Source organism: Epargyreus clarus, unplaced genomic scaffold (genome assembly GCF_041222505.1).
Source record: "Epargyreus clarus isolate Ecla_fem2 unplaced genomic scaffold, WU_Ecla_fem_2.2 ptg000007l, whole genome shotgun sequence".
NCBI lineage: Eukaryota > Metazoa > Arthropoda > Insecta > Lepidoptera > Hesperiidae > Epargyreus > Epargyreus clarus.
The window spans coordinates 21,748,642-21,770,630 of record NW_027332215.1 but is presented as its reverse complement, the minus strand read 5'-3'; the positions used below and the strand labels follow the sequence as shown (position 1 = coordinate 21,770,630).

At 34.1% G+C, this 21,989-nt stretch overlaps 1 non-coding gene across 1 annotated transcript; it reads right to left on the bottom strand.

Moving 5' to 3' along the window:
• Nucleotides 1-15,203: 15,203 nt before the first annotated feature.
• On the bottom strand, nt 15,204-15,275 carry TRNAQ-UUG (transfer RNA glutamine (anticodon UUG)). Its single transcript has one exon. It is a non-coding gene; the product is annotated as a tRNA-Gln (tRNA).
• Between the last annotated feature and the right edge of the window lie 6,714 nt (nt 15,276-21,989).

The window sequence follows — 21,989 nt, the reverse complement described above, 5'->3', positions numbered from 1 at the left end:
TTACAGACCGCGTTTGTCGCCGAAGTCGCGACCAACAGAGAGGCTGGTATCGTGGCCCGAGAGCGGAATGGTCCGCTCAACGGAGAGACGACGGGTGGACTTGTGCCGGCGTGGATGATACTGCCTTCGTCTGAATGGGTCTTGCGATCACTAACGCATAAGGCCTAACTTAGATGTATTGGTTGGTGAAGGGGATGTGCTACTGTGTCTACTGCGGCATCCTCCATGGTAACATAACGCCATTCATTAGATTGGTATCACGTTAAAATCGAATCAACATCTTTATATTTCCAGTTTTGAGTATTGGTCCAAATTTGTTTTTTATGTGTGTGATGTAAGAAAATTGTAAAGATTCGTGGAAATAAAACATTTCGTGTTAACCCACCAAACCAACCAAAACGATTTAATAATTACAAAAACACAAAGATGAAATATCGGTTACAGTTCACTAGTAGATTAACAGTCAGTTACAAATACCTTAGAAACGATTTATGTACTACATAGGTATTATGGTACGTACATTGCCTGTAATTATAATTATGTAATAGTTGTACATTGTTAAACGTCATGCGACATATGTTAATTGTTTAGAAACACACACAATATATGACACTTTTCGAAATCATTCGCTGTGTCCCTGTGACCCAATAGAAGGGGCCCGGTTGTTGGTATCGGAGGTTGCGGGTTCGAATACCGTCAGGGAACTCGAACACCACAAAAAAATCCACGAGACAGTTCCGTTTTTGTATTTTTTTTAGATTTTTAACATACATTTTTACTCATTATTGGTACTTTAATGGGGTAACATGTAGACAATTTTATTAACATGTTACGTTATTTTTCTCTAACCATTATGAAAATTACTTAATTAAAAACTCAAAATGTATGATATACAAAATGTTGTTAAATTCATTACAAAAATATTTCTATAATAGAGTGAGATTCTATAATAAATAAGTGAATTGATGGATGTGTGTCCAGTACTCCAAGGTCTCATTTTCGGCTTATGAAACTGAAGGTGTTGTTCCCAGTGAGTGACTGCTTAGTTCTGTTCATGATTTTAAATGTTAACTAAAAATATGTTTTACTGTTTATATATTCAGTATAGTATAATTTCGTTACGCGTACGCCATGTTACATTTTTAAAACGTGGGTGAAACCTACTAGTGTTCATAGTTCACACGACACATTTTCGAAATAATACAAGTTTCTAATTTATTTATTTATTTTATTCATCAAAATCCACAGCTCTTAAACGATTATACAATTTTCATGCTAAATCTACAAAAAGCCAATTAAGGATTTACATTTGATGAGTATTTCAATTAATAATAAAGTACCTACGATCACTTACTAACACTAGTTACTATTTGTAATTTATTAATAACCAACAATACTATAATGTGTATAAATGTGTGTGTCTAAGTATGTTCGTGTGGACATATGTATGTGAGTGTGAATGTGTATGTGTGTATTTTGTAACAAGTAATAGATATATAATATATGTGAATTATTTTTAAATAATTTAAGTAATACCATCATTCTCAAATAATATATTCCTAACCTCCTGTTTGAATGACGTCTTGCTAGAGTGAAATAAATCAATTTTGCTAATTATTTTATTATAAGTCGCTTGTAATCGACAGACGAGTGAGTTTTGCGCGTAATTTGTATTTTTGCAAGTAGTAGCGAAGAGTACTGTGTGTCTCGTACGATATTTAGGGACACCGAAACATAAGAATTTCGATGTTAATTCCGGACAATCTACTTAACCGTTACATATTCAATGGAGAAAAAACATATCTATTAGATTACGACTGCTTTGAAGAGGAATAAGATGGTTATGGCGGCAGGAATCCATGTAGTCTGCAATTTTAAGTGAATTACGAAATTTTAAATGCCTTAAGAAATTACGTTAAATGCGCTCGTTATGAATATAAGTTTTGTATTGAGGATTCCAAATGATGCTACAATATTCTAGTATGCTTCTTACATATGAAGCATAAAGTACTCGTACACCCCACATCATCATACTACCAATCAGATGTGATTAGTAGTATGGGCAGTATAACTAGAATATGGTGGTAGATTTGGGACCCAAGAATGATACAAGGCCAGCGTCCAGAACTATGGTCTAAAAATCAATTTCTTTCCGAGAAAGTAATTGGTGATGATTTACGACACAGTACCTACAGTCAGATAGTAGAGTCTTAGTAATTTACTCAATGCTTCTGTCGCACACAACATTGTACACAACTTCATGAAACGTTATGATAATTTCATCTCCAAGTGTATATGTTATCCTAGTACTCGAGTTCACGTAAAGTTCGTTCGCTCCATTGCCAAATTCTGTCGCGCCTGCGTATTCCATACCTTCGTAGTACATTGATTGCTTGTAGTATTTTCTAATTTCTAGTAGTAATTCTTAGCGTTGATTATCTACCCTAATATTATAAAGGGAAAAAACTTTGTTTGTTTGTTTGGTTGTAATGAATAGGCTCAAAAACTACTCGACCGATTTTAAAAATTCTTTCACCATTCGAAAGCTACATCTACGAGTAACATAGGCTATATTTTATATGAAATATATTTGATAAATAGATTTTGAGGCGGTACAAAGTTTGCTGGGTCAGCTAGTGCTAAATAAAGATATAACTTATGCGATGAAACAACTTTATACACTTATACAATGGTTGTTTTCCAATTTTCAATTTTTTTACAGATCATACTGTCTCGTCCTTAGACCGACGATACAACAACATAAAAATATGAGGATTTCATATTCATAGTTGAAATAGGAACTTAATTTATAATTTTCTAGTTGGAGCTATCGACAGATTAATCGAAAATTCCCGAACTGCTTTTGGGTAAAATAATACCAGGAGACGTCAAATAAATGAATAAATATTGCTAAATTGCAACCTGAATATGTTGGGTAGCAAATTAAAAAATAAACATGTTGTCACCACTTTCAATCAAACATCGAACAAACCATTACCTTTATCGAGCCATTTACAGTAAAAATACTCGAAAGTAAGTGACAAGGGTGGTCCACCCTTAAAATTTTATTTTTTGTTTTTAGGAATCCAAGACACGATCAAATAATGGGATTGAAGGCCAATCCTTTGCATCATCTGGCATTGCAGCAACTTTATGGGATGGAGGCAGAACAGCTCATTCAGCATTTAAGCTGCCTCTAAATATTCAAAATAGTACAGACGCAGTATGCACCATAAAAAACGATCGTCTATGGCCGCAGTGCTGAAACAGTATAAAATTATCAAATGGGATGAATGCACTATAGCACACAAACATGTGTTGAACAGGACATTGAAAGCCATAAAACCAACGACAAAACTATTTGGCTGCACAGGTATTTTCTCCTTTTAGGTGATTTCAGACAAACACTTCCCGTCCTTCCATATTCAACATACGCTGATGAGATCAACGTTCGCTTAAAATCTGGCACTGAGTAATTCACATGTACGGTCAAAAAGCCCCTAATTATTCATAGCGCTTGTTAACATTTAGACAAATTAGTCAGTCAGTCTTGGTCAGCCAAGTCAACTTGGTCAGTACACTGACAGTTTGAAAATCATGTAAAAGTAAGAGTAATGTACATATAAAATACACAAAAGAAACGAGAACATGCATCCTTACGTGTTGTGACAATTTATCATTGAGATGATGGTTGGTGGTGGATGTGCAATGTGCATTCTGCCTGTGCCCGAAATTATAATAATAATGAAGCTAAATTATTTGTTATCTTTCTTTTACCTCCGTAAACCATGATAGTAAAATAGGAATTTTACTATGCACATCCACCAACATCCAACATCTCAATGATAAATTGTCACAACACGCAAGGACGCATGTTTTATTACTCGTGATAGTAAAATAGGAATTTTACTATCATGGTCTCCGAAAGCGAAAGTGACAAGGATATCACTTTCGCTTTGACTATCCATTCACTATCTCTCAGCGTTTTCGCTAACTTGTTGAAGTTTCTGTAAGCCTGGTACTCAACATTGAAACTCCGATCAATATTTTTGCATCTGCGCTATTAAGATCTTGCGGGCAATATTTTGGCGCATAACAAGTATCCAACCATACGTTCGTAGAGAGTTCGCGGATTTGTTTTTTGTTTCTTTATCCCCACAAACCGTTAACATTTTATTATTACTATTGATATTTTATCTGTCTGTATTATGTTAAGAATATTTTTATCATGTTACTGTCACATTGAATCTAACTGGTGGTGGTTTCATTTTTCAATTTCCTGTAAGAACTAGAAGTATAAGAATTGGGAAACTAATTAATTTGACTAATTTATTGTAAAATGTAAAGTAAAAGTAATGCAATCACTTGACCGCCTTTGCTTTTACTCCACTAAACTCCACCTCATCCGTAACGCTACCAAGAATACTAATTAATTTATTTCTTTAATTTTGTTTATTTAGTTTGATATAGGAACCCTAACATAAATTGACATGTAATGCTAGAGTTTCTATATTTCAAGAGAGAATTTACGAGACTTTTATATACCTTTTACAAAAGTTCTCAACAGCGTGATTCAGAGCTTTTACTAGCGACATCTGTTGTGCTCCTGCTAATTAATTCTGCTTTCATGGTACCATACAGGTACATAACTATATAAGATGTACCTGTTTATTACATTCTAATGATTATTTATTATAAGGAACTTTTCTTAATGTAGTAGTAAATATAAGTATTTCTAAGCTGTTCAAGGATTTCTAAAACAGTATAAACAGAAACATGAACTATTGTATTTGCTCATATGTTATTCCAGGCGCTTTTATGTAATCTAATATTTGTATTAACAAATATTGGTTTACAAGATTTTATTTACTTCAAATGCGTATTATTATTATTTTGAACACGTGTAATGCTTTATCGATGAATGTCATTGATGACTACAAACTTATTATATTATTTAACAAACGACTATATTACTTTTCAAATAATGTATGTTATAGTTGTAGGTGCATTCGTTTTATAAAGATAAATGTTTGTTTATAAAGAGTTGGCACAAAATTATAAATTTCAATAAGTGAGGTAACGACAAAGTGATGAAATAATAGACCCTTAATCTACACTAATATCATAAATATTATAAACTTTGTTTGTTTGTTTGGTTGTAATGAATAGGCTCAAAAACTACTGGACCGATTTTAAAAATTCTTTCACCATTCGAAAGCTACATTATCCACGAGTAACATAGGCTATATTTTATATGAAATATATTTGATAAATTGATTTTGAGGCGGTACATAGTTTGCCGGGTCAGCTAGTTTAATTCATATCAACATTTAATACCTATGAACTTCTTTTACGACCGAGACCATTTGATATGCAATTTATTTACGGCTGCCAATGAATGATACATTTGAATTAATTTAATACATATGGCAGTGTATTTTCAAATTCAATAATTTGTTTATTGTTAATCATGTGTTGTGTTATTATTGCATTTGTATCCTTTTCATCAGTATGGACACGATAAAAATGAGTAATTATGGAATACAAGAGTTCCGTAGCCATACCAATGGGCCACGTTATTCACGAAATTTTGAAAGAATACTTCGATGAGATGGCCTGCAAACTAAAGTCAACAATGACAAATTCAAGACGGTTGCGGAGGCCGATGTCACTCAATCTACCACTGAGTTAGCAGCAGCATTCGATGTAAGGATCAAGACAATATTGATTCATTCGAGTCAAATTGGCAAGGTAAAAAAGCTTGTGGATGGCGCACGAGCTGAACGATCTGTATAGTTATTTCACCTGCACTACTACCACTAGTACACAAGAGTACAAAATTTTCGGAATAAACCAGAATTACGAACTTTTTGCCTACGTCTACACCCCAATAAGTAATAACTTTATATTTGGGATCCGGATAGCAGGTTTTTAAACAAAGACAAAATCATTTGGCCAACGTTATTGGTGACCCAAAAGGTGGCACGGCTTAAGAAATTGAATTGAATTTTTAGTTCTTAAAATAATTCAGAAGCAGCCGTTAAAAATAATTTATACTAAAACTATTCCTTTCCTCAAAAAAGGAAGAAAATAATAGACAATTAAGGATAAAAATAAATGTAGTCAAAATTAGTACACACTTATTGAAGAAAGATTGTCGGTCCTCTTGGAAAAGAGATTCTGTGAATCTCACAACATCCCAGAAATTAGGAATAAAAATAAATGAAGTCATAATAAGTGCACAACTATTGAAGAATGATGATCGATCCTCTTGAAAAAGTGATTCTGTGAATCTCACGACATCCCAGAAAATAGACATATATCTTTTTTTTAAATCCACCTCACCATAGAAAAAATGCATATGTTAACGGGTGCTTACGAATCATTAAACCATTATCAATCTCCAATACAAAGACCAGCGAAGTTGAAAGTTTCTTCACTAAATTATTATTTAACACCCCAAACTCGGCGCCGAAACTTGGTCCTGTAGGCCTCATCCGAAAACTCAAGTCGCTCAGCGTGCTATGGAGAGAGCTCTATGCTTGGTATTTCGCTACGAGACATTATTCGCAATGATGAAATCCGTAGACGAATCAAGTTTACCGACATAGCTCTCAAAATGAGTGAAAAAGACGGTGGGAAACCGCTGGATTCAAAGGGCACGGGACCGTTTGGAGTGGAGTCAATTAAGGGAGGCCTATGTCTAGCAGGGGACCTCAAGAGGCTGATGGATGGATAGATGAACCCCAAACTTCTTAGCAGGATATATTATCACCGCCAATATTATTCGTTCATCATCATCATAATCATCAACCCTTGACTGTCCCACTGCTGGGCATGGGTCTCATCTTAGAATGAGAAAGATAAGGCCATAATTCACCGCGCTGGTCAAATGCGAATTGATAGATTTCACATTCAATTACCTTGGAAACCGTTAAGCAAGTGATAATTAATTTTTAAACGCACAAACTGAAAAATCAGAGGTGTAATGTGGTTCGATGATAGTCCGTAAATAAAAGGCGTGTTGTCCGTACGATATATATTTTATTACTGAACTCGATCTTATAATGCATACACTTGCATGTCTAGCACACAGTACACAGTACAGAGGTCTGGGACGGCTGGGATTTGAAGACCTCGGATATCCCGATCAAGAGGCCGAATTACTTAACAACTAGGCTATCACTGCTTATTCATGCATAATCAAACGGACATGACTTTATTGACGTGATGACAAATATATCTCGCAATATTCAACAACTCCGTAACCATGTATCGATTTTATATAAAAAAAATATTGGTGATGACTTTATTCAAAGTAAAATTTTGCGATTTTGTGATTTATTTGTGTTTTAACAAATAAATAAATGTTACATAAAGCAGTTGCTATACTGATTTTCCCCGTGCCGTTTTGTCTCGTGCTTTAGGACAAGAAAAGATTACAAGGGCAAAAATATGAATGAACGAATACGTTTGTGCAAATTAATTCCATTACTTTAATTACAAACGACAAACGTGGATTTTACTGCATTTTTTCTACATGTTATTGTGTTCGATAACTTAGCTGAATGACTGACTCTGATCTTGTCGATGAAACACCCTTCATATTTACTTTTGAAATGTATCTTAGCAACCGGTTGCCAAGGACGCTGATTGTACCCCGCATGCGCGTTGAAACTTTGTACCTTTCTCGTTCTAACATCATAGAACAGCCATGCTTTTCATTTCATTCGCTTAAATTTCCCTGCTTTCATCATACTTTGATGCTCTGATCTCCTGGTAGAACGACGCGAAATCTTGTTTACATCACGTGTCCAAGGAGGTTTCACTCATTCCACAGTTTTCTGCAAATGGGGTATGGGGTTGAAACCCCATTTGTTAGAAGCCAGTATAAAAATTAAATTTAAAAAAAATCACAAATAAAACATAATATTAATTATTTATTCAATAAAAAATTATATAAAGTATTTGTCGCAGTCTTTTAGGCAGAAAAACTATATCTAATAGAGATATAAAAAATATTTAGTTATAACAAAAATGAAAATTACTTTGTTATTTATAGAAAAAAATATGAAAAAAATATATAATTACGGTGAAAATATAAAAAAATATCCAAAAAGAGCAAAATGGGGTTTATGCCCATGTCGGATTTGAACCGACGACCTTCGTGGGTCAAACCGATTGACTCAATCGTAACCACGACGCTCTATCCGGGTTGAGCTAATGGGCCTCATGCGAGAAGTGGCAAAATTTAGGTACCGTTTCAAAGTCGGGATCAAAAAAAGGGACATGTATTGACAACTGTCAGGTTAACTTCTCGCTTCTATAGTTAAATCGATCGTTATTTATATTTTTTTTAATGATGAAAAAACATTATATTTTAGTAATATCATGCTATTTCGCACTGGCATCTCTTGGAGGGTAGGTGAACTATTTCATTTGATTGTTTCGCGGCGAGTTCACCAGATGGCGATGCTTAAACTCAACACGTTCAAAATGTATAAGTTAATTCCTAAAAATATATATTTTATAAATTATAACACTTAAGTGTTATCAATATATATAAATTAACTTTTTATTTTAACATTATATTCTAGACGATTTGTAACAAGGAACTCATTCAAAAGTGACTAATAGAAAGTCCGGGGACAAAGTGTGTATATATCCTCTACAAATACGATATTATTGATATTTGTCCCATGAACTAAGTTTCGTTGTGTAATGCAGTCTAAACTAACTACTAACTATTTCTTTATTTGAATGTAGTATACCATATATTTATAACGAGTATTTTTTTAAAATGCCCTCTTCTGGCGGATAGTCGAACTACTTAGTTTAAGCAAGTCTTATCACAATTATTTTTACATTTCTTAAGGATTTTTCTTTACAAAATGAATAGGTAACTAATATTTTCAAGAAATTGGAGGTTATATTTATGATATAGTATCGTTTATAATCTATTAGCCCACAATGTTTGACAAAAATATTTCTTCAGATTAATATAAATAATTGAATAATAATTATTGTAAATGAAATGTAAAATGTAATAAATTCATTCAATATTACATAAACCACGTAAGTTCAATATTACATAAAACTGCGTAAAGGAAAACCACGACATGTAAAAAAAATATCAGTAAAAAATTAGACGAAAAGAAATAATCCTAGATCAAAAACCATTAAAAATACCTAAAGATAAGAATAAGAAGTACTATTGACAAATCTTACCATTTGTGTTAGCGTAGATGTAATAACTCTTTTATATTTTATTATATTTAGTATAGAACAGTAATAAAAATACCTATCGAAAATATTTGACATTTACGAAAGAACACAAACTAATTTAGTTCAGATATTTTACAGTTAATAGCATCCTCCTAGACACAAATACTCCTGAAAACAAGTACTCGTCAACGATTGCGGTGAAAGTTAGTTTGAATATGCACAGTTGCACAGACTACGAGCGTCTACGGCGTAGCACAAAAGTGTCTCAATTTATTGCTATCAACGTGGTTACACAATTACTTCTTATTGCTATAAGTATATATTTTTTTTTTGGTTTCATGTTTAAGTGTGTAGTAATTATTATAAACCAAAGTTATTAATATAATCCAAACATTCAAAATAAAATAATACAGTTAGTTACTTAGTACGAGTATGTTACTAATCTCATACCATATAAAAATATAAACGTGCAACTTTTATTTCGAACTTCCTTTGAAGTTTAAAGTTTAAAGTAGTTCCCTTACAGGTTGCCAAGGACGCTGATTGTAACCCCGCATGCGCGTTGAAACTTTATTCCTTTCTCGTTCTAACATCATAGAACACCCACGCTTTTCATTTCATTCACTTAAATTTCCCTGCTTTCATCATGTTTTGATGTTCTGATCTCCTGGTAGTACGACGCGAAATCTTGTTTTCATCACGTGTTCAGGGAGGTTTCACTCATGCCACTCACTGTTTTCTGCAAATACGGTACGGGGCTGAGGCGCCATTTGCAGAAAACAGTATAAAATATAAATAAAAAAAATCGTCATCAATTTTAAAGTAGTTCCTTTAAACTTAATGAATTAATCAAATATAATAGGCTGGACGGAGTGAGGTTATTCAATGGAGACGAAAATGGACAAATGGGACTTGTAACTGAAAATGAATATACGAAAATAATGGAAACATTGACAACGAATAGAGCTTTACCTCCATGGGCGTTATGTTCTCCTGGTATTTTTTTGTGTTTTTATCATAGGCCTATAGGGTATTTTTCCACTTATATAATCAGAACTAGCTAAAAGCAGCGATAGCCTAATGGTGTAGAAACTCGCCCTCTCGAACGAGGGGTCCGAGGTTCAAATCTTAGGCAACTCTGATTTTTCAAAGTTATATGCGTATTAGAAATTAATCATCCCTCGCTTAAAACGGTGAATCATCGTGAGGAAACCTAAACACCTGAGAGATTTATATAAAAAAATCTCAAAGGCATGAGAAGTCTACCAATACGCACTTGGCCAGCATGGTGGACTATGACCTAATCCTTCTCATTCTGAGAGAAGACCCCTGCCGAATAGTAAGACAGTAATGGGTTAATGACGATGACGAATCAGAACTATTATCCAATAACGAGTAGAGCTGTTGACCTTTGACAGTTCTATTCTCCTAGTATTTTTTTGTATTTTTAGTATAATTTATTCTGCTAAATTGAGATGGACAACAAAAGTACGACCCTCCTGCAACTCCCGTGTGAGTGTGAGGCACGAATCGGCTATTGATTCTTTATTTGGTAGGTTTATACAGAGGGTGCAAATAGGGTTTTCACCCGTAAGTACATAATATGTTAGATTGATACTATCTGATGGTGCATAATGGATACAGAATAAGGTATTTTTCAAAAGGAACTGGTTCGATTCCCAATTAGAAAACCTATTTTTTTAAAATCTAATTCTCCATCCATCCACTGGCCTTTTAAGGTTTTTTGTTGGACATAGGACCTATTGAAATGTGAATGTGGATATTTTTATAATAATTATTACTTTTACTTTTTGATTTTCTTATAAAACACTTCATGTTTTGAAATTCACTTTATGTTTATCACGTATTGTGAAAAACCATAAACCAAAAAGACACAACCCTAAGCACAGGGTTAAAATGCCACAGGGACTTACGTAGCTGAATAAATTTCGTGGTTCGAAATGTACCGTAATTTCTTGATAACAAGATTGTATTTGTTGCTATGAATTCTATAAGCATCCCCGCACTTATGGTTTCCTGGTAGAGTTGCAGCCTAAAATATCCCACAATATATATAGTAAATACCTACAGTTATACGACGTATCTCGTGAATACGAGTATGTCTTGAATCCTGCTACCCTGGTACAGATGCGGGTAAAATATTCTATACGTTGCGGGTAAAATATTCCGCATTGCCGGATCACGGAAACATTGCTGCGTAAATTCAATGTCGCTCAGGAATATTGATAAAAAGCAGAATACAGCAGTGATTAAAAACTTAAAAATTAGCGTAATTTTCCGTTTGATAAACCTTTTTATTTACAATATACGATAAATGATATTGATAATTACAGGAAGGTGTTGGATCGTTTGTGGTAAGCTGGCTTCCGCATGCTATTTTGTAAGATATAAAAGGGCGCCAGGTAATTGACACTCTGTCAAGTCACCTTTTGCTAGTTCCTTTTTTTTGTTAATATTATCTATTCCTTTAGAGACGGCTTTGCTTTCGAACTAGATTCTTTAACGCCACATCTGATACGGTTTTATCTGATGCGGTTTTATTATTTACGTATATTTAATTTAATTACTTTGGAACAGATGAAATCCAGAATCCAGACATAACAATATTTATTAGCAATAGTCATTTATTAAGTGCCCTTAAGAAGAAAATTAGATATTCCTTCAAAACCATTGCACATACTTTAGGAGAAATACTAATAAAGACAAATAAACTGTCTAAGAGAACAATATTTCAAAAAAATCGAAATATTTTATTTAATTAAGGTGGATATGTAATTAAATAAATTATTTTAACGTGAAAACGACGTGACATTACACGCAGGCTGCACGCACGAAAAAGTATGACTCATTGTCACGTTCCGACTGAAAAGAGCGTGCAAGCGAGAGGGCGGAACAAGCGAGAGAGAGGCACGTTCGGCCTAAGCTTTTGGCTTGTGACGCATCTATCTCTATTTCACTCCATCGGCCGATGCCTTCGAGTAGAAGAGAGACATCTACTTGGAGGCATCGGTCGGTGGAGTGGAAGAGAGATAGCAGTAGCACACAACCTACACGTAAACTGTTGATAAAGTGAAGTAAAAACTAATGTAGTTTTTCATCAATGTTTTCTTATGACGTTATCACGTAAAATTATTATCGTCCGTTATACGACTTTACAGACCAGCAATTTTTATTTGTAACAAATACTTTCACTTAATCATTCTGGTCTTTGTTTTATTTAATAAGCGATATTTTATACCAGGTGCTGATAAAACCAGATAAAAAAGTATTGATATTTCAACAAATTCCTTTTTTTTATTTTTTTTTTTATAGTATCTTTATTGTATCTTCGTATTAAATTTTCATTCGTGTATTTCAGCTTTTCTCTTCAATGGGTCGAAAACATACATTATATTCTACTGCTTCTGATGTCCTAGTATTGGAGCGCGCGTAATTTACCTATCCTGAGATCTAACCTTGACCTACTTACTATATCTTTGCGACTTAAATCGTTTCAAACGCTCATAGACCACGACTTCGAAGAAAAGAGGAATTTGGGCAAAAAAATCATACTATCTAAGTGCTGATTGGTAAGCTTTACACATCATTAATATCATTATTACAAGAAGAAATCAAATAACATAGGTAACATAGATACTGACGAAGTTTCTCACCATCATAAAACAAATTATTGAAATCAGTTTTACTATGCTATTAAAAATTAATTACACAAGAAAATAATTGTAACCCTAGAAATTAAACCCGCGCAGATTTACCCACATTTTATCTTTTACGACAGAAGTACAAGTAATTGAACATACTCGGATAGCGAAGAGCGGATGACAGAAAGCAAATTCATTACTCATACAGACTTTGATAAACTAAAGTCACCAAACAAATTAGCCACAGGTAACCAGTTGTTGGCATCGCTTGTCAAGAATGAAAGTTATAAAGCATGTTATTCTGAGTGATCAATAAGAAAAATGAAACAAAATTCAGTTTATGAATGTAACAGTATTAACGTGGATCCTGGTCCTGTGATATACAAGGAAGTTACGAACAGAAGTCATAGGAAAAGTCATAGAAAGAGAGATGCAGACACTTATGCTTTTACAAAACCTTCGAACGAGGAATTGTTAAGAAGATATGGAAGTGTGGTTTAAAGAACTTTGGTTTATTTTTGTTTAAGTTGTTTTGTAAAAGCAGAGACTTGTGTATAGTTATTTGTATTGAAGACATGTATTTTTTTATGTAATTATATTGAGGGAGGGTGTGGAAATTATAAAACTGGCAACATAATTATATGGAGTTCGTATAGTATAGACTGTTGTAAAGAAAGAAGAATAAACAGTTGATGGTATTAGCGTGTCATGTAAAATCTAGGAATAAGGAATAAACGTTTCGGCTTCAACAATAAACATCTTTTATTTAATCTAAACACAATCATACTAATTATGTATAGTCCGCGTAAAACTGTTAATCCACTCTGAATATAGAAATGAATTGCGTCGCCATAGCAAATTGTATGACTACACCTGCTCGCAACTGAAGTTGCAAAAACTGCTAAGTATGGCGCGGACGATACCTCGCAATATGAGTTAAAAGATGATAAATTTAAGTCCACAATTTCATAGTAGGTTAAAGGCAAAATGGTACTCTATCCCAATTTTTTTTTTATAATATAAGAGTAGCAGACGAGCATGCAGTCCAGTCCACCTGATAGTAAGTGGCTACTGCCGCCCATGGACATCTGTAATCAACCCCAGATAGGATTAGATATTCCTACCTGAGGTCGGCCACAGATGCGCCGCTACCCCTGAGGACTAAGCTGGAACGCCTCGGAAAAGTCTGTATTCCTTACCACACCCTTCAAACCGGAACACAGCAGCGCCTAATACTGCTGTTATTAGGTAGAAATAGGTGTGGCGGTGGTGCCGCCGGAGTCGAACCACAAAGGGTTCTACCACCTTCAATTGTAAGAAAGTTTTAAATTTTCAACTAAATTACTAAAGATAAGGTGGTAAAATGTACGTTATTCATTATAAGTAGTAATGGTTTATTATATACCTATTACTATGATAGAAACGTGGTTGCAGTATTTATTTTATGCTCGTCTTTCTACTCGCTGCTGCCTGTGTATCTATCAGATTTAGATGACTCATAATAATTCACTTACAGTGCAATAAATGACTATAAGTAGTTACACTCAACTCCTCCTTGGAAGTCCTTGGAAGAAAAAGTCCTTGGAAGTTTGAAAATCTGATATGATAGACATTCGATCAACACAATTAAAATTTAATAGCCTACAATATAAATCAAATCAAAAGTGAAATTCTTAAAAAACATATTTATGATTGAGGGGAATTTCCGGTCGCTCGTTATGTACCTAATATCATATAAAAATATATTATATAACCTAAAATGTACATTACTTAAAAAATAGATATATGTTGCCATATAAATAAAAAAATGTTAAGGGTGAACAACGCTTATCACTTAGGGGTATGAAAAATAGATAGAAGCCGATTCTTAGACCTACTGAATATGCATATAAAATTTGGTGAAAATCGGTAAAGCCGTTTCAGAGGAGTACGGTAACTAACATTGTGACATGAGAATTTTATATATAAGATTCTTTATTAATATATTAAGATTCTATATTATTTAGATTCTTTCAACTAAAAGTTATCAAATAATTCCTTACAAATGTGTCATATTATTATATTCGTATTACCCATCATCGATATAATATAATTATAATTTATATTTATTAGCTACTAAACAACGCCCTCTCTACGTAGAACGGGAACTCAATCGCAACCAAGTGCCCTCTTTCGCCATTTACAATGAGAGTCCTGGCTAGTTATATTAGAATGTAATTTAAGATGAAAACAAAATGTTTTGCACAACGTCTAATAAACATTTACGCAAAGTAAAACTTTATGATATATAAAAAAAAAGCAAATGTTTATAGGGAATGGTCCCACCGAGATTCGAACTCAGATTGCTGGATTCAAAGTCCAGAGTGCTAACCATTACACCATGGGACCTGTACTTGTACTCTGCTAACATTGCCTACAGTTGATGGTTTTATCGGCATATAAATGACTGCGTCGAGGTTTGACAGGAGTTATTTCTACATTCATTTATGCCGCCGATTTCCACACCGAATTTTAATACTGCGTGTACGTTTACAACTTTATTATTCTGACTGCCTTATACTTATAACAATTACATGTTACATCAAAGACGTACCTATTAATAATCTAAAAACGATTATAATATCAATTGATCTCTAACAGATATGAAACAAATGTAAGTAATCATTTCTAACTATCATTGCCAAATGGACATCCGTAACCAATTCCATGTAGGGCAGGAAACCACAGGATCTCCGTCCATTTAATATAATCCTGCCTCACAGTGATTTTGCAAATACCTATAAATAATTCGTCTGTTTAAACTCTCGTAACCTGCAGGCATTTAACTGCTATTTTCTAAGCGAATAACTTTGAATTATTTTGGATGTTATTTATCGATTTATTTAAATGGGATCGCAACAGAAAAACACATGGACAATAACACATTATACATTCAACCTTGATTTTTACAGTTCATGTATGATAACCGCCGAATTTATACCTACTATTGTAGATTTACATAGAGTTAAAGCTTTAAAAAAGATTTGAAAGAGGCACTGGTTTAAGTACAGCATTTTTCAAGAAGGAATTGATTTTAAAAACTAGGTACTTGAGAGCGAGGGAAAATTTTCCAATGAGTTATTACGAATGGTAAATCTATTGTTACAGACACATTACACTCATTCATGTACAAACCACGTAATGGCTGGTTATTAGTAATTCATGTCACTTGTCAAATGCTTTTTTATTCTTGGAATATTCAATCTTGCTTTGATGTATGAATTGTCAACTAATTTTTGCTATCTTATATAATGGAAATGTAATAAATAAGTGGATAAAGGTGTATTATTGTAAATGTTGATGATTTTAGAAGAATACATTGTATTTCTGGAATCCATTCCGAGCGTTTTCATACTATGTTATATGTATACTTGTTTTTTTATATAATAAAGGAGTTGCTACTCATATATTATAACAAAAGAGCATGCAGTCCACCTGATCGTAAGTGGCTACTGCCGCCCATGGACATCTGTAATCAACCCCAGATAGGATTAGATATTCCTACCTGAGGTCGGCCACAGATGCGCTGCTACCCCTGAGGACTAAGCTGGAACGCCTCGGAAAAGTATGTCTCCTTTAACACACCACAAAGTTTATTATTTCATGTTTCATTAGCATAAAACTAGCTTTTTAATACATTTAGAAATAGTTAGCAAATCAGGCAACATACCCAAGTCCGTGGAACTCGCAGGCCGACGTCGACTGAAGCCACACTAGGTAAGTGCAAAGATTACATAAGGATAGAACTAGTAACATATAGACAAACAATGTTTACCTACGACCAATTGTTTCACGACTTCTCTATCATATTTGTTTTTTTCAATTTTAAGTAGGCTTGAATTGTTCCGTTATAATATTTACTTCTCTACTTTGTTAACACTTATATTGGTGTAATTGTACCGCCTGTTTATTCATGTATTAATCATGTATTTCCTGTTAAATGAGCAATTATTTTTGAAGTATGACTCCTAATACACCATTACAGAAGTACGGACTATTAGAAAGAAAAGAAATGATGTGAAATGTTGAACTCCTAAATAGAGATCGAAAATGAGTTTCAATGGATATGTTTTTAAAAGATCTCATATTTTGATGTTAAGAAAGTAAATAGTAGGTAATGTGAGTTAATGAATTTTGTTCGTTTTTAGCATAGATTAGTAAAGATAACTCACTCCATACAAGTAAATGAAGCCAGTTTTGACAGTTGGCATTGTGTGCGTAATAATAAAGTGTTGCCACGTCTCCGTTCTAGTCTCCCTAAAATGTTTGAAATACATACGTATTTATTTATTATGTAAATTACGTAGTATTCGTTATTTATACGTAAACTTTATCTAAAAAGGTTCTATTTGTCAAGAATTCAAACAATAAAATGACCAATCCCGTCGTCTGTATCTACACCACATTACGAATTGTTTTCTTTGTAGTATAATTTAGTAGGCGCTTGGAGTAGCAAGGGAAAAGGGATTAAATTAAATGTGTATTACGAAAGTAATGTTTATTTATGAAATATACTCAACGCACACCATAACTAATAAGCAATAAAAAGTAAAATATATTAAAAATTAACAAAAAATATACAGAAGAAAATATATGACAGTGACAACAACGAACATAAAATATACAATTGCTATAACAACGATTAACTAAATCCGTAAATGTACAAATTAAACAAAAAAAATAATAAATAAACAAGCTTCATGGAATCACAAATCACAAGTAAATGAGGAGTAAGTAAAGTTTGGTCCGCCATGATTAAGTTACTGACAAGAAAGAGACAATGTATTCCTTCCAAAAGTAAAGTGACGCAAAAGTTACGTCGATATTTACGTATGAATATTTTGAAGGTGATTATTATTATTATTTACCCCTTATGATTCGAATCTGGCGGCACCACCGCCACAAATATTTCTGCCTCATTACAGCAGTGTTGAGCGCTGCTGCATTCTGGTTTAAAGTGTATACCTTTCTTGGATATGCGCTTCTAGTTAGTCGACGCACTCCACATTTTGTTACGTATAAATCAGTCTCATCAAAATGATCTGAACAAACTACACTCCAAGAAGTTGCTTGCCAGTGAGGATCATTATGACTTAGTTGTATGGCAGCCTCCCATTTATCATGTAGCAATATATTTTTTGGAAACCTAAAATAACCACATTGGACAGAAAGATAAATAATAATAGTATGCACTATCTACGCAATATGAGTACATAATCAAACGATGCAATTGAAAAAAATATTTTTCAAAAATTTAATTATAATTTAATCATATTATAATATTTCAATTTAATGTTACTCGTACGTAGCTATTATTTCTGTTAAATTTAAATAAAATACATAATCAATATCTAATTTTACTTGCAAGTTATTTCCCACATATAAAGTAATTCACAATAAGGTACTGGCAACACTTAGTACTGTCAATGGTATCTATTTTCGTGTTTGGGAAATATTAAAAATATGTAGTTTTTAGACCACTTACGAATGAAATGATACTTTTTCGCGCTTTTTCTTAGATTCCGTGCTGTGTTTGCACCATTTAACTGCACATGTCGGCATTTTTCCGCGTAAATTACACCACGACGGTCGGAAACGTTATGGGAAAAACCGTAAACTGTTTTACGTGAGTGTGTGCGTGATTTCGTGTAGATGCATGAAACCCGTAAGCTGTTTGATTTTTTTTTGACTTCGTCAATTACAAGGCGGTGAGATATCTTTACTTATCTATGGTTTTTAGTGTTCTGTACTCAAGGAAAACCAATGGAACCGTATTACTAAGCCTCCGATGTCTGTGCATATGTCCGTCTGTCACAGTGCTTTATTTTTGGAATCGTAATAGGTAGATACGTAATTTTTTTAAAGAGTATGATGAACGGTGGCCACTATATTAGCTTGAAAGTAAATGGAGCTTACAAGAATTCACTATTTCCTGGCAATTTTCGCTTTTTCTATTAGGGTAATGGTTAAACAAATCAAACTTTTTTTGAAGGTGGTAGAACCCTTTGTGGTTCGACTCCGGCGGCACCACCGCCACACCTATTTCTACCTAATAACAGCAGTGTTAGGCGCTGCTGTGTTCCGGTTTGAAGGGTGTGGTAAGGGAGACAGACTTTTCCGAGGCGTTCCACCTTAGTACTCAGGGGTAGCGGCGCATCTGTGGCCGACCTCAGGTAGGAATATCTAATCCTATCTGGGGTTGATTACAGATGTCCATGGGCGCCACTAGCTACTTACCATGAGGTGGATGGATTGCATGCTCGTCTGCTAATCTTATATTATAAAAAAAAACTTTCACAATGCATTTACCTACTTCTATGGCTGCTATGATATCAATTACTATAACGGCACGCTCTTGGTCAATTACTTCCTTTTCTTGATTCTATTGGTAGATCTTGTGTGAAATAAATGATTACTTTAATGATTTAAGTTTTTTTTATTCAGCAGTACGATTAAACGCCTGTGGTATAATTTAAACTGCTAGTGGTACGATTAAACCGCCTTGTCGGCTAAATCGTACCGATCGAAGACCTCCGCGAAAATTGATTTTTAAGGATGTTGAAACAAAGTAAAGACTTGATTTTCTTGTACTAGGTAGTCGAGATATGAAGCTATATTTCAATTGTTATTTTATAATTGTAAACCTCATAGTTAAGTAATTATCGACGTTAAAGTGAAAAGTGATACGATATAACCAACTTTCCCCTACAATATGTTAGTGCATACGCACTTAAATTTTTAGCAGGAACCCAATACCGTTTCGTATGTTGGGCCGGTGACTTCGATGCAAATGTAAAAGCATGGGTAAACGTATAAAAACCACACCCAATGACGTTTCGTTGACTGCAAGTTTTAAATCGAATACAACAAAACACGTGCAGTGCCTTGTAAACACAGGCTTAAGTAAAATGAGATGTATAAGATTATCAGGTATGGGGCCCAGCCTGTCATGGACACACAAAAGAGACTATTGCGAATTACATACTCCACGGAATATTAACAAAAGACTTTAGGTACATCCAGGAATGAGATCGATGCGGACTGCTGTTTACTATAAATAATAGTAGTTTTCTTCAAGTTAACGAAACAGCAAAACGTTAATGATTTTCAAATGTCGCGTGCGGCTACCACAGGTGCTTGTGGCGGGTGCGTATCTACAAACAGCTACTAGTTGGCAATTATCTTTAACCAGCATTTTCGTATTCTGCGCGTATTACTATCCCGCTACCGCGGCGGTGCAGATAATAACAACTTCGTAAGTGCTTGGCCTTACACCGAAGACTTTTTCTTAATGACATTGTCACTGAATTTTTCTGTTACACTAAACCTTAGTCTTCAACATTACGACTCCAGTATCGAGGCGCCACTGGTAGAACTAATTAAAAAAATCTGACTAATTATGTATTAAAATAACAAAGTACAACAAGAAATAAGTCAATAAGAAACCCTTTTCCCAATCTAAGTTAGCATTTCATTTATTAACTTGCATTTCACCTGGGATTTAACTTGTTGGCACTCCTGCCAAACGGAATACCAGGATCGCAGGGATCGGAAGGAACTGAAACAGTTGAACGAGGGAGTGAAAGGGTTAGGGGGCGGTAACAAGGGTTGACAGTATTGCTCTGGGCGGTTAGTTGTTTACTATCATTATTATACCACTAAAATCTGGCGAACTTTATCATGCCGTAAAAACTAAATTTCACATCAGCACAACATATTTATTCCTTAAAACCCTCCTATAAAATGTTCCATTGTCATTTTTCTGTTATTACTAAAAAAGTTATAAAAGAATGTTTATTCCCAAATTTTGATCTGTTCTCGTTAACTTTTTTATATTCAGTTTTAAAACATTTTTTTTTAGAACAATAGTGGTATATGATTAAATTTCGAGGCTCAATAGTTAATTATTTTAACATGTTTTTGTGCCAAGAGTAATTTGCCTGGAGCGTTAAAATAAAACTCCTTTTCAAAATTTGCGACCGAGGGCCGAAAGTTGCGAGCCTACAAATTAGGATTTAATACGAATTTTCTATGACATGAAAGTAACAGTATTACTTAATACTTATTTTAAACTTGTCTGTAAGCCGATGAATCAGACAAACTTATATTACCTATGAAACAACAACCAATTAATCAGACTTCACATACCTTTGAGATTTTTTTTTATATATCTCTCAGGTATGCAGGTTTCATCACGATGTTATCCTTAACCGTTTAAGCGAGCGATAATTAATTTGTAATACGCACATAAATTTGAAAATCAGAGGTGCGTGCCTGGGATTTGAACCTCAGACCCCTCGATCGAGAGGCCGCGCTTCTTAACCACTAGGCTATCACTGCTTTTTTTGGTATGAGTATCTGTCTTTGCCATATTTAAACATAGCAGCATTTCAACATTTTGTTAGTAAGCAGGAATATGTATTTTATTCGAAACATTCCTTTGTAATCTCACAAACGCAGAGTAAGCCCATTTCAGAAACAAGAAACAACAACCAATCAATCAATCAATCAACAACCCATTACTGTCCCACTGCTGGGCACGGGTCTCCTCACATAATGAGAAGGATTAGGCCATAGTCCACCGCGCTGACCAAGTGCGTATACCAATACGAAGTGCGTATTGGTATATTCACAATAACTTCCCTTTTATAAATCTCAGGTAAGCAGGTTTCCTCAAGATGTTTTCCTTCACCGTTTAGCAAGTGATAATTAAGTTTTAATAGGCACATAACTTTGCAAAATCAGAGGTGCGTGCCTGGGATTTGAACCTCGGACCTCTCGAGCGAGAGGCCGAGTTTCTTGACCACTAGGCTATCACTGCTTCCTAACACGCTTGCTTCAATAAAATTATAAGTTATAAATTACTGTGTATAAGGTTATTGGTCATTGTTTCATTATACGTAGGGTCTATGTATGAGAGGAACAATATAAATTCAGTACCAATTCCAAAACAACACAAAAACAAAAGTCAAAACACCAATACGACAATAAATCAAGATTTTAATTTTTTTTGGCAATTCATAGAAAACGTCTAGCTAGATTTCAGGACGATATGATACGAAA